Source organism: Carlito syrichta, unplaced genomic scaffold (genome assembly GCF_000164805.1).
Source record: "Carlito syrichta isolate Samal-C Ts95f unplaced genomic scaffold, Tarsius_syrichta-2.0.1 Scaffold316187, whole genome shotgun sequence".
Lineage (NCBI taxonomy): Eukaryota > Metazoa > Chordata > Mammalia > Primates > Tarsiidae > Carlito > Carlito syrichta.
Window position 1 is genome coordinate 4,260 of NW_007260283.1, and position 15,070 is coordinate 19,329.

General features: G+C 37.8%; 1 protein-coding gene and 1 pseudogene across 3 annotated transcripts in view; one reads left to right on the forward strand and one right to left on the reverse strand.

Moving 5' to 3' along the window:
• RASAL2 (RAS protein activator like 2) overlaps positions 1–15,070 on the forward strand; it is a 362,379-nt gene that overhangs the window by 2,405 nt on the left and 344,904 nt on the right. The gene's annotated exons all lie outside the window — the stretch shown is intronic.
• Positions 7,193–8,207, reverse strand: LOC110594547 (annotated as a pseudogene). Its single transcript, XR_002481308.1, has one exon. The product of XR_002481308.1 is annotated as a peptidyl-prolyl cis-trans isomerase A-like (transcript).

Genomic DNA, 15,070 nt, shown 5'->3' on the forward strand with positions numbered 1-15,070 from the left:
CCACTCACCTCAGCCTCCCAAAGCGTGGGATTACAGGCTGAGCCACCGAGCCCGGCTCAGAAGTTGTTTTTATTTACTGTTTGGTACTGCTACTTTCCTTCCTCTAAGGCAGCTCATCCTGGATACTATTTGTTATTTTTAGTTTGATGTAATTATTTCATAACTATTTGAATGACTCTTGGCTATATCCTAAGCCAGTTTTTAAGTTGCCTATTGTATGACTCTTTGAAAACTTTGAAGTAAAAATTATAGAATGTGGAAAACCAATTTGGAGAATATTAGTTTTTGGTTTTTGTCTGTTGGTGTTTATTGAAAATGCTGATTATCACAAATCATTTAAGTTCTTCAACATAAAGAAACTTTGATGTGTATAGTCTAACATGTTTTAACACAATCCAGAAATTGGAAACCTAGTCTAGAGTATACAACTGGGACCCTAGGCTAGAGTATGCAACTGGATGTTGAGAACCTGGGTTTTCATTCTGGCTTTTCCACAAATTAGTTGTCTAACTTTGGGCAGATATTTTTAACTTCTGTTCTTTAGGTTTCTGTATAAAAGTATCATTTGGAGTAATTCATATATGTGGTCCTTTTAGCTTTAAAGTTGTCTGATTCTGTGGCTTATCCTACAAACTGACCATCCAGACTCTTGAGGCCTGTCATCAAACAAGCCCTTAACACATTTAACTCATGATTGTCAGGGAATTCAGTCATTGCACCAAAGGAGAATGGACAGGTACAGTGTTGGGATTTTTGGGGGCAATTTTATCAAAAAGTCAGTAAACTAAGTTTTGAAAGAAGGAATATTGAAGACAGATATATACTTACTTGGAATGTTTTCACAAGATATAAGGGTAGGGATGGGCATTTTGCTGAGATCTAGCTCATTCACTTTTGAGACCTAACCTAAAATAGCCATGCTGGTTTTAAAGATAGGGTATAATAAGGAACTGTATTAAGTGCTGTTGGCTGCCAAATGCAGTTCACATCCTCTGCAGTGTACTTCTCTTTGAAATTATGATGCAAACAAATAACAACAAAAGTGCCAACTCTCAAGAATATCTTAACAGGAACTTTTTGAAATAGTATTAGTTAACATCACAAAATTTGAAGACTGAGTACCGTTTTGAGTTTGTTGACAGGTTTGGCTCTTTGGTTTATAATACATATATATGTATTTCATACATATATGTATGAACATATATTTGGTTGATAATACATATATCCAGAGTTTTGTGTATTGCCATGATTTGGATAATTTTTTTGAATATGTTCAGATATATTTATAATAGGTGGTTCTACATTAGAACACAAATGCACATCTTTGAGACACCTGAGAAAGTATCCCGTCCCATCCTTCATTTTCTTTTTGTTGTAAAATGTTTCATTTGTTTTATTCCAGTATTATAAGTTGTACTCATTCCTTGTCAAGATTATACAGTTTTGACATCAGGGAGTCTGTCTTGTATCTTTGTATTCCTATCTTGCCAACCCCTCTTATTATCACCATAGCTAGCAGGTTGGTAACTTGTTTACAGTAAGTCAGTGTTCATTGTCGATCCATCTGTTTTTGACCATCTAGATCTCAACCTGACTGATTGTATGGGTAGTAGAGTAGCTTAAACAAAGGCATGCCACAAACAGCTAAATATGGATGCAGAATCCAAGAGCGTCAAATGCAGAACATTTTTCAGATATTTATAGCCTCAAAGCAAAGTCAATTGGCTGAAAAAGCTCAACAGCATAGCAAAAGGAAACGGGAGTGGCAAAGCCAGCCTCACTGTCTGTGCTGTCTGGTAAACAATGAGAACATTAAAATTAACTACTTTACCATGAATGGGTGGTGAGTGTAGGACACTTCAGGATTGCCTGCAGTGGAGCTCTGTACTCATCAGTATAGCAGGTCTGTTTTGGAGAGTTAGATGGGAAAGATAATTAGCCCAATAAAAGGGTCAACAGGAAATCTTATACTTTTACTTTTTAGTAGTATCTGCAGGACTTATGTGAAATATTCATTTAATAAAATGAATAACATCAGTATCATTACCATTAAACTCTTATGCAGCTCATTCATTTTTCATTGATTTTTAAAGGCTGGTACTATTTCAGCAAACAGATGAAAAAGGGATTAACCATTTAATTCAGGTACCATATATAATTCCAGAAATATGACAATGAGAACTTGGTAAGAATTTCTCATGAACTGTTAGGAGCTGATGGGACAGAAGTCTTACCTGGTTGTATTATATGTTACTGTTTATGCTTCACCAATGCAGACAAAGGATGAGAGATGTTTTATTGCAGTTCTAGAGAGTGTCTCTCTATATTTACTTAAAATGTTGCAACCAGTAACAATTCTAGGAAGCTGTTTCATTTTGGTTCAGTATGAATTAGAAATGACTAATCACTGGTCTGTAGAATGTTCTTAATATGATTAACTTTGAATATTCCTAGTGAATTACTCATTCTTACATGTCTTAAATATGTATCCTGTTTGGTAACAATGAGTAGATGAATGAAATTGGTCAACTAATACCAAAGTTTTATGTGCTCTAGCCAATTGATTGTTAGAAGACAGTCAGTGAACGTTTATGAAATTCATCCTCAATCATGTTCATATTAATTATATGTTTCAATTTCCTCAGGTACTGGTATTTGAACCTTTACAAATTAGTAGTAATGTTTTAGAAATTTTTGGAATCTTTTTTTTTTTTTTTTTGAGTTGGAGTCTCACTCTCGCTCAGGCTGGAGTGCAGTGGCATGCTCACAGCCACCATGCCCAGCCAATTTTTGGAATCTTGAGCTTGAGTTCAATACTTAGGATGTGGCATAGGCTTTGAATGTTGACCCATTCATTTCCCATGATTTTCAAATACATTTTACGCACATTAAGAATAGACAGTTTAGGCCAGGCGTGGTCAAACCAGTAATTCTAGCACTTTGGGAGGCCGAAGTAAGAGGATTGCCTGAGTCCATGGGTTCGAGGCTGGCCTGGGCAACATGACGAGACCTCATCTCTACAATAAATCAAAAACTTAGCCATGCTTGGTAGTGCATGCCTATAGTTCTGGCTACTCAGAAGACTGAGGTGGAAGGATCGCCTGAGCCCAGCAGGTTGACACAGGGATGGCCGTAAGCATGCCACTGCACCTCAGCTGGGGCGACGGAGTGAGACTCCAACTCAAAAAAAAAAAAAAAAAGAGAATACACAGTTCTTCACTGAAATTAGAGAGAACTTCTAAGAATGCCTAGGCATCTGCTGTCTATTTTACATTATTTTGATTTTGAATAGCTCCCTTTTTTCTAATTTTGTGAGAAAATTTGTATGTCTCATTTAAACTGTGTGTTCTATTAATATTCACAGATGATATACATTTTCCTTTCTGATAACTTAATATTTTTGTACCCTCTGTCATGTTAGTTTACTGCTATTTGATTTTCAAACAGTGAAAATAATTTTGAAGGATAGAATTATATATACATAATCTCTTTTCCAAAACCATTTGGAATAGAGTGTTTCAGAATTGAACATGTTTTGATTTTAGAAAATGAATATGGTATATGTACAATAACATAAACCCCTAGTGGAGTCTGGAGCAGCAGCCAGGAAACAGTCATGTTAATATTTCTGCAATTAAACAAATGAATATTCACACTAAGTGGTATAGACTATAAATAGCCTTATGTCAGTGCGGGTCAGATTTTACTGCCAGAGAAGTTATGAAAAAGCTTTGGTTTTCATATCTTTTTTTTTTTTTTTTAATTTTGAATTGGAATCTCACTCAGCCGCCCAGACTTGAGTGCAGTGGCCGCTCTCGGCCACCGCAGCCCTGACCTGCTGGGGGCTCCGGCGATCCTTCAGTCTCAGCCTTCCAAGTAGCTGGAACTACAGGTGTGTGCTACCACGCCTGGCTAATTTTTGATTTATTGTAGAGATGAGGTCTTGCCGAGTTGCCCAGGTGGGTCTCGAACCCACGGGCTCAGGCAATCCACTCACCTCAGCCTCCCAAAGGCGCGGGATTACAGGCTGAGCCACTGAGCCCGGCTTTCATAGCTTTTTTGATTTAGGGATTGCAGGTAATGGAATTGAGGATCTGTACACATTTTCTGACACATAATACCAAGTTCTAGAGCATCTCTGTTTATTTGAGAATAGCCTGTTTGTAGGGATTGCCTTTATCTTTTTCAGATAATAAATTCAGTGAACACATTTTAGACAGTTGTGCATAGTAGTTGTGTCATTATGTTAAATGAAATAAATTTCTGTGATTTGCTAAGGAAAAGGGATTCAACATGACAAAGAAAGAAGGCTTTACTGAGATTACTAAGGAAATGGTGGCAAGGCAGTGGTTTCTGATCCCAGTTTATTAGAAAGAAGGGTGAGGTAAGTTGAAAGAGAGGTTTTATATAATTGTTCTTTGCAGTTGCTCTCTTCACAGCACAAAGTGATTTGATCACCTTTTAAGTAGGTGAACCACAAAAAAGCGTTCAACTAATTACTGAGTTAATCCTGAAAAAATTCAGCTGTTTGCTCCTTCGTCCTTCCCTATTGGAAAACCCTTTACGTAACTAGAGAGGTGTTTGGTCTTGTTAACCAGGAGGAGGAGTTTGCGGTATGCTAAGGGCACTACTGAAATTGCTTCACCCTGTCTTGGCAAAGGGATAATTGCTCTCTGATGTTTGTAAAATCACCTTTCTTCCAAAGGCTATCAATTACTTCTCAAGGGTAGAGAACCCTTTATCAAATTTAATGTAGCTTATTTTATAGTAAGAAGACAACCATCAAGAAGTACGTGATACACAAATAAGGGAAAGGAGAAGTCCTGAGGCCCAGGGCAGTGGTGTTTGTGAGGATACAGAAAACAAAAGAAATTGAACCCTTGAAGGCATAACAAAACTGCATTTGATACACCATGATACAGAAGTCATCTTCCTTATCTCTGCAGCTGGGTTCAGGTATTGGAAGTCTGAGTTTTTCCTTCCTTTACCAGGAGTTAGTTGCATTAATTCGTTGGCTTTGTCTGCTTTGGGTCCACTTTAGATCCTGATTGCATTCTTATTTTTTGCACAAATTTTCTTCAACATTGCTCAGGTCCTGCTCATCTTGTGTCACTTTTAGTAGGCTTTCTGAAAGCACCCCTTACTCCCATCCTTGAGTCTAAGGGAAGGGATTGGTAATACTTGCAAATATGGATTTGAAGAGTGGAAATTTAGTGAAGAATATATTTAACATAGTCAAGAAAACAAAATTCTGAAAAGTGGTGTGAAAAGTTGAAAAGAAATGTTAAAGTCAGCAGTCCTAAATATCTTTCTTTTCTTTTTTTTTTTTTTTGAGTTGGAGTCGCACTCTGTCACCCAAGCTAGTGCCGTGGCACACGCATGGCCGTCCCAGCGTCGACTTACTGGGCTCCGGCGATCCTTCCGCCTCAGCCTTCCAAGTAGCTGGAACTACAGGCACGTGCTACCATGCCCAGCTAATTTATTTATTTATTTATTTTAGAGACGAGATCCCAGGCTGGTCTTGAAGCCACGGTCTCAGGCAATTTACTACTTGGCTCAGCCTCCTCAAGTGCTGGGACTACAGACTGAGCCATCAAGCCGACCCTAAATATTTTTCAAAATAATCCTTTAGGTCTCCTCATTAAAGAAACAGGCTCAGGAAGTTTAGCTTATTCCCAAAATTGGAGACAAATACCACAGTTTTTCTGGATTGGAACTCTTAACCTCAGATTCCTTAGCCTCCTGATTTAGCTTCTAGATCTTACTGCTTTTCCTTGGGGAGATGGCCTCTCAAAGCTGAAGGTCAGGAAAACTCAACAGTGAGAAATAACAGATTGTTAGTTTCACAGTCTTTCAAGGGAAATTCTGGAAGTACCATTACCCGAGGTAACAGAAAACAAAAATGGACAAAACATCCACAAGGTAGGAGGATGAGAATAATCTCATAGTGATCTTTAAGAGGTATATCAGAGGACAGATGAGATACTTTTCATCTGTTTTCCTAAGCTCTTTACCCATACATTTTGTATGTTTGATTGAAAGTGATATCTGAAGGAAATTTGCTTCATGTGTGATGCCTAGAACCCTGTATAATACCTAATAATGCTCTACTTTCTCCCTTAATGTCTAATCTGATTCATATCATTAAACATTAATACTCCTTTTCTTTTTTTCCTGAGTTGGAGTCTCACTCTCTTGCCCAGGCTGGAGTGCAGTAGCATGCTCACTGCCACTACAGCCTCGCCCTGCTAGGCTCAGGTGATCCTTTTGTCTCAACCTTCCAAGTAGCTGGAAGTACAGGCACACACCACCACACCTGGCTAATTTTTTTTTATTAATTGCAGAGACGAGTTTTCACCAAAATTGCCCAGGCTGATCTTGAACACCTGGACTCAAGCAATCCTCTCCCCTCGGCCTCCCAAAGTGCTGGGATACAGGCTTGAGCCACCGTGCCCGGCTAATACTCCTTTTCTGATTATGAATATAATTTGTACTTAATGTAAAGCATTTTAATCTTAGGAAAAAATTGATCAAAAATTAAAATTATCTGTAAGTCCACCTCTTAGAAATAATTCTTTTTTGTTTGTTTGTTTTGAGTTGGGGTTTCACTCGAGTGCAGTGGCATAATCACTGCAGCCTCAACCTCCTGGGCTCAGACGATCCTCCCACCTCAAACACCTGAGTAACTGGGGCTACAGGCATGTACCAAACTCTCAATAGTTTGAATTTTGTGTGGAGATGATGTCTTGCTATGTTGCCTAGGCTAGTATTGAATTCCTGGACTCAAGTGATCCTCCTGCTTTGGCCTCCCAAAGTACTGGAATTACAGGTGTGAACCATTGTGCTGGACCGAGATAATTTTTATTTTAATATTCTATTGTCTTTTATGCCTGTCTTTTCTGTGTACAGATTCTTTTGTATATACTTGTTATCATGCTGTATATACTTTATATCTTGCTTTTTTCTCTTAACAGTGTACTTTCTCCTGTTATTGATACATTTTTTCAAATATATTTTTATTTTTAATTTATTATTTAAAATAGGTAGTACATTCCCTTGTTTCCAAATTTATTTTATTTTTATTTTTATCTATTTTATTTTTTGTTACTTAGTTTTTATTTCTCTGCAATCCAACTAGATGTGGAAGGGAATAAGGAAAATATGGAACCCAAAGAATTGTAGCAGAAGCACAAAGATACTGCGAGCAAACGGGATGGAGAGGGTGCTCTCCTGAGCTACAGAAGGAATGATCTGGTAGTTTAAGATAAAACAAGTCAAATTTATTAGAGTTGTCCACAGTCAGCAATGGTGATCTTCTTGCTGGTCTTTCCATTCTTGGACCCAAAGCCCTCCATGGGTTGCACAACATTCATGCCCTCTTTCACCTTGCCAAAAACCACATGCTTGCCATCCAACCATTCAGTTTTAGTAGTGCAGATGAAAAACTGGGAACCATTTGTGTTGAGTCCAGCATTTGCCATGGACAAGATGCCGGGACCTGTATGCTTCAAGATGAAGTTCTCATCATCAAATTTCTCCCCATAGATGGACTTGCCGCCAGTGCCATTATGGCGTGTAAAGTCACCACCCTGGCACATAAACCCTGGAATAATTCTGTGAAAGCAGGAACCCTTATAACCGAACCCTTTCTCTCCAGTGCTCAGAGCACGAAAGTTTTCTGCTGTCCTTGGAACTTTGTCTGCAAACAGCTTGAAGGAGATGCGGCCCAAAGGCTCGCTGTAGACAGCCAATGCTCGCAGTAGACAGCGATGTCGAAGAACACGGTGGGGTTGACCATGGCTGATAGGAAAAGGCTCAAGGCAGCGGCGTCTGCAAAGTCTTGTTTCCAAATTTAAAAACTATAAAAAGATATTCCATGAAGTCTGACTCACCTTCCCTCCCTGCCCTCTACATGCCATCTGGTAAGCAGTCATTGCCTTTCTACCACAATCAATAAATATTTGAAACTCCTTCCATACCTATTCCATGCCCATAGAAGCAAATGTATAGATAGATAGATAATGTTAAAAATCTACCATAAGTGTGGTCCAAGAAATTTACTTTACAAAAATTTCAAGGTTATGTTTTTTCAAAGTTAGTGAAGGACTGGAGCAAACCTGCCGAGGAAGCTGGCCAGGAGTTCTAGAGGTCTGGAGCCAGTTCACTGCTTTATATCTGAACTGATATTATAGGCTTTTTACTGCATATATGCATTTTCTCCATCTTTCCACATGTGGTAATCTGTTATAAGAATTGATTTGAGCTGTACCTTGAGTTATTTCTCTTTCCCCCTCCACCTCCCACGTATTATTATGTCTCAGATATATTCTCCCTTAAGTTTGTAAAGAGGTTTCTCATTTTTCTTATGACTGTATAATTCCTGAATGAATCATAATTTGTTTTATTCTCTTAAACTTTGGTGTTACACGTGATGCTGCAGTGGATAATCTTGAATATAATCATTTTGCTTGTGTGTGAGTCTATCTGCAAGACAAATTTGTAGAATTGCTAGGTCAAAGGTATGTGTATTTGTCATTTTGAACAATATTGCCAAATTGCCCTTCTTACGGATTGTACCTATTTACATTTCACCAGCAGTAGATGAGAGTGCCTATCTCCCAATATACAGTGAGTTATCAAGAAATTTTGAATCTGACAATCTGAAAGGTAAAAACTGGTGTCTTAGTTTACTTTTATTTTTTGTCTCCTACATTGTGTGGTTGAACATCTTCTCATGTTTAAGAGCCATTTAAATATATGCTTTTCTGTGAGATCTCCATGTCTTTTCCCATTTTTAATGGGTTTTGGATCTTTTTCTTAGTGATTTGTAGGAGGTTAGTATATTAGGCAAAGAGCCTTTTATTTGCCATGTGTTGTTGGCATTTTCATTTGTCTTGTGACTTTTCTTATGGTGGCCTCCCCACCCCTATAAATAAATTATTATTATGCAGTTGAATGTATCAGGTTTTTCTTTTATGGCTTTTTGGCTTTATGACATAGTGAGAATGCTCTTTCATACACTGAGGTCCTCAAATAATTCTCTCATGATTTATCTAGTATTTCTTTGGTTTCATTGTTTACATTTAGCTCTTTGGTCTGTTTGAAATTCAGTCTTGTATAGGTATGCTATATGGATCCAATTTTATTTTTAAAAAGATGGTTTTCCAGTTGTCTTAACACCATTTGTTGTATAATCCACCTTTTCCCTACTGATTTAAGAAGACTTCTCTATTCTCCACTAGATTGCCATTTGTATTTTGGCTTATTTCAAGATTTTATATTCTGTTTTGTTGGGCTATTTATATTAATGTACCAATATCATACTGTTTTATTACTGAGACTTTATAATATGGAAATATAATTTGTTAATGACTAACATAACCTACTTAACCATTATCCTCACTTAACTATTATTTTATTTTAGGCATTAACATTTTTCATAATTTTTATGTTAATTTTTACTGATTTGTTTTTGTGCATAAGACTTTAAAGCAAACTTCCAAATGTCTTCTTATGCTAAGTTCCTAGTAGAGTATGAAATGGTTTTAATTTAATTTAATTTAGTTTATTTATTTATTTTAGCATAAAATGTTTTGTCTTGTTTTGAGTTCAAGTCTCACTCTATGTTGCCCAGGCTGGAGTGCAATGGCACACTCATGGCCACCTCAGTCCCAACCTGCTTGGCACAGGCAATCCTTCCACCTCAACCTTTCAAGTAGCTGAACTACAGGAGTGCACAACCATGCCTGACTAATTGCTTTTTATTTATTGTAGAGATAGGTTTCACCAAGTTGCCCAGGCTGGTCACAAACCCCCAGGCTCAGGCAATTCTCTCGCCTCGGCCTCCCAATGTGCTGAGATTACAGGCTGAGCCACTGCGCCCAGCCTGAAATGTTTTTTTTAAATGCCTGAGACTTACTGCCAAGTTGGTGTAACCTTTCTGGAAAACAGTTCCTGCCACTAGTGTATGAAATATGGCTTATAATTTTAAGTTTTTCTACTATATCGCTTCTTTCAACATACTGAAGAACATTTTTTATTTAAAAGTTTTTTTTTTCTTTCTTAAAAATAGAGTCTTGCTATGTTACCCAGGCTAGTCTTGAACTCCTGGCCTCAAGTGAACTTCCCACCTTGGCCTCCCAAAGTGCTGGGATTACAGACATGATCCACTGTGCCTGGCCTAAAATATTTTTACATAAATTTCATGTAGTACTTTAAACATTACTTAGAACTTATTAAATACCACGAGTCCTAATGCCTTTAAAACTGTTTTTCCAATGGTACTCCTTTGGATTAATGACATGCTTCCAGGTGAATGAGGGAAAGGCAAGAGTATAAACTTGGAGCAGCTGGTCTGCTGAAGGTCAGATCCATTGACTGATCATCTGTCTTTTTTGTAGCTTAACTAGCAATAATTTCACCTTTATATAACTAGTAACATCAGGTTGATGCATAAGTTCATAGTGTTTTTTGTTTCCCTATGAAATGCAAATATTGCACAGTGGTTGACCGCCCACTGTTCATCACATTTGCCAGTTCTTGGGTTGACTGGTGCGCATCATCGTGGGTTAAAGCATTTAAAAGGTCTTCATCAATGCCTGGTGGTCTTGAACGTGGAGAACCACTCAGATCAAAGTGACCCTCTGTGGAACAACAAAACCATTTCTTGACATGCTTTCCCTGATGGCATTCTCTCCATACGCAGCACAGATGCTTCCAGCCACCTCTGCTGCCTTTACTCCTCTGTTCAACTCAAACAGAAGAATATGTTGGAAGTGTTTGTTTTTTTTCCACTTGACACTCTTTCTTTAGCCCACAAATAACACTAACTTTCTTCAAATCTGCAAAATGCAAGGCATAATCACAAGTACAACATTGTCACTCCAAATGACAAACAATAAACTCCCAACACCACAGTACAGCCATGCTAAAAATAAACACCATGACCTTATGCATCTACCTGATATTTTCCTATTTACCTGTGAGAATACTACATAAAATATGTTTTTACAAAGTTGCTTTTTCCGCCTACAGTTTCAAAATACCTTGTTTTTTTTTCTCCCAACAAACTTATGAAACTTGTTAAGTCATTTCTCCATTTTATTGGGGAAAGTAATTGTAAATACGTTAGTTACTCCAGTAGGTGAAGTGAGATTATTGCTATTTGAATTCCAATTCAGTAGTTTTTTTTTTTTTTGTTTTTTTTTTTTGAGTTGAGGTCTCACTCTGTTGCCCAGGCCAAAGTGCAGGGGCATGCTCACGGCCACCGCAGCTTCTGTCTGCTGGGCTCAGATGATCCTTCTGTCTCAGCCTTCCAAGTAGCTGGAACTATAGGCATGCACCACCATACCTGGCTTTTTAATTTATTTATTGTAGAGATGAGGTATCGCCAAGTTGCCCAGACTGGTCTCGAACCCATGGGCTCAGGCAGTCCTCTCACCTTGGCCTCCCAAAGTGCTGGGATTATAGGTGTGAGTGTTTTTGTTTTTGTTTTTTTTAAAAGAATACCCTATCTCTATTATCTAAGTTTATAGTTGCTGTTTTCAACTTAACATATTTGTGTTAAAATGTGTCATCACAGGCTGTTTTTTTTTTTTTTCCTTTTTTTTTTTGAAGAGGACTCTCACTCTGTTGCCCAGGCTGGAGTGCAGTGACATGATCATGACTCACTGCAGTCTCGACCTCAGGCAGTTCTTTCGCCTCAGCCTCCTGAGTAGCTGGGACTACAGGCATGCTCCCACACTTAGCTAATTTTTTATTTTTGTAGAGACCAGGCCTCACTATGTTGTCTAGTCTGGTCTTGAATTTCTAGGTACAAGCAATCTTTCTGCCTCAGCCCTGCAAAGTGCTGGGATTACAGATATGAGCCACTGCACCTGTGCTGGAGTAACATTTTAATGCTTTTATAGGTTATTTAAGAATTTGGCAATATGTCTTATCCTAGTTTCTTTGGTTCTTTCAGAGCCATTTAGATAAGAACAGATACTGAATTCTTCATTTGTGAACTGCAAGGATGAATGTGAAGATGCTAGGTAGAGTGACCTATACATCTTTTGCAGTAATTCTTTTTTTAATTATAGTAAAATACATAGCAAAATTTTATTTTAACCTTTCATAAGTGTACAGTTTAATAGCATCAAGTACATTCACAGCGCTGTATAACCATCATCATTATCCATATCCAAAACTTTTTTTTTTTTTTTTTTGAGTTGGAGTCTCACTCTGTTGTCCAGGCTGGAGTGCAGTGGCACACTCGCGACCACCCCAGCGTCCACCTGCTTGGGCTCCAGCAACCCTTCCGCCTCAGCCTTCCAAGTAGCCGGAGCTACAGGTGTGTGCTACCACACCAGGCTACATATTCAAAACTTTTACATCATCTCCAGCTAAAGCTCTGTACCCACTAAATAGTGACTCTCCCTTTCCCCTCCGCCAGCTGCCAGTAACCTTATCCTACTTTCTGTCCTTATGAATTTTCCTATCTAGGTTCCTCATATAAGTTAAATCATACAATATTTGTCCTTCTGTGTCTGGCTTATTCACTAAGCATAATGTCTTCAAGGTATATTCTTGTAGTATGTATCAAAATTTCAATTTCTTAATGACCAAGTATATTCCATTGTATATATAAAATGCACTTTATTTACCCATTTATCTGTTGATGGACATTTGGGTTGTTTCCACTTTTTGGTTGTTATGATGAAAGCTTTGGTATACCCATATCTGTTTGAGTCTCTGTTTTCCATTCTAATAGGTATATGCACCTATAAGAGGAAATACTGGGTATATGGTAGTTCTATATTTAATCTTTTGAGAAGCCAACAAAATGTTTTCCAAAGCACCTGTATCATTTTGCCTTCTTACCAGCAATGCACAAAGGTTCTAATTATTCTACATCCTTGCCAAAACTTATTTTTCAACTTTTGATTATAGCCATCCTAGGAAGTTTGAATTTATATCTCACTGTGGCTTTTATTTACATTTCCCTAATTGTTAATAATGTCGAATATCTTTTCATTACCTATTGGACATTCATATATTTTTGGAGAAATGTCTATTCAAGTCCTTCTTTTACATTAACTCTTTTTTTTTTTTTTTTTTGAGTTGGAGTCTCACTCTGTCACCCAGACTGGATGGAGTGCAGTGGCCGCTCCCGGCCACCGCAACCTCTACCTGCTGGGCTCTGGCAATCCTTCTGCCTCAGCCTTCCAAGTAGCTGAAACTACAGGCGTGCACTACCACGTCCGGCTACTTTTTTGATTTATTGTAGAGATGAGGTCTCGCCAAGTTGCCCAGGCGGGTCTCGAACCCGCGGGTTCAGGCAGTCCACTCACCTCAACCTCCCAAAGCGCTGGGATTACAGGCTGAGCCACCGAGCCGGCTACATTAACCCTTAAATGTAAACTCTGGTATTTTAAGATGTAAAGAACTTACCTAAGTGTATACAGAAAGTAAGTGGCTGATGGGGAATTTAAATCCAGGCAATTCCTTTGAAATCTGTGTTTTTGGCTTCTCACAAATACTAACAATTATTTTTAAAAAGCATTCAGTGTGAGTTTGCTGACTTATACCTTGATCCTGTAGTATAATTATGAATTTTATATTAGCATCATAACTATAAAATAATGACATTAGTAATGCTAGATATGCTTTGAATATCATGATTTTATAGGATATATTCATACAGGTGTGCAAGTTTTATTAACTATAGATAGCATGAAAAAAAGCTCTTATGTGTGTGAGCAGTGTGAATAATTCTATATTTTAAAAAGGTTAAACAAAGACTGTTAGCACTCTAAAATTTATGTATTTTTAGCAGTAATACAAAATATGAAAATATCTTTTTCCCTAAAAGCATGCCCATTCTATACCTGTTATTTATATTTGATCAAGCCAGTGAGACTACTGATATTTTAGAAACCACATAATCTTTTTTTTTTAGATTAGAAAATATAGTTGGTCTAGAAAGTAAATTAGAGAGAGAGAGAAGAGAGGGGAAAGAGGGAAAGGGGAAAGAGGAGAGGGGAGGAGGAAGGAGAGAGGGGAAGGGGGAGAAGGGGAGATTCAGCTCTTTAAGGTAGGGGAGGGAGCCAAGGCTTAGGAAAACAAACAACAATGGCCATAGCTTAAAGACCCCTGTCATCAGACCAGAGTTTAGCAAAGCAATGGGGGAAACCACATAATCTTAAGGACCATGAGTTGTGTTTATCTGGAACATAGCTATATTTACTCTAGGATTTATGTTTCAGGTGACTCTCTAATACTAGTAATTCTAGGAAAGAGAATTCATTTTCACAGAACCTGGTCAATCCAAACACTGATCAAAGCTTGGCCATACAGCAGCAATTTTAGAACATTTATACAATTCATCTCTTCCTCTTCCCCTCCCCCACCTTTCTCTCTCTCTCCAATCAATCCTCCAACCTGAGTAGCTGGGTGCAGCTTTATATGTTCTTGTCTACAAGCTCACGAACTCTGTGGGCTCTTGGGCCTGGTCCACTTTTTGTTAGTTAGTTCCTCTTGAACCTGGCTATACTTATGAGCATATGCTTTATAATTTATAATTTATTTCCTAAGGTTTGTATTTCAAGGACTCAGAAACTCAACATAGTTCATACACAGTAAATTGTGTGAATCAATTTTGAAGTTTAACTTCATTTCCTTCTAGTAGATTGCAGTTCTTCAAAATCTCTGATTCTGTTAAGTGTTGACTAGTTCAGCAATGGGAAGTGAGTTATAGTCTTACATTCTGATCAATTCATATATCTTTTGGAAACCAGATTTAATAAGGTAATTGGTACATTAAGCTATACATATTTGAAGTATAATTTGATATGTTTTGAAATGTATAAAAACCATGAAACATTACCACAATCAGGAAAGCAAGCATCCATTTTGTCTAAAAGATTTCTTTGCATCCCTTTGTAATCCTCCTTCCTCCAACCCCACCCTAACATTAGGTTATTTGTTTCTTTTGGGGTGAGCTTTTGTTGTGTGTCCTTGAAGGAATGTATCCTTTTTGTCTAAATTGCCAAATTGATCAGCATAAACTTGTTCATACTATTTCCTTATT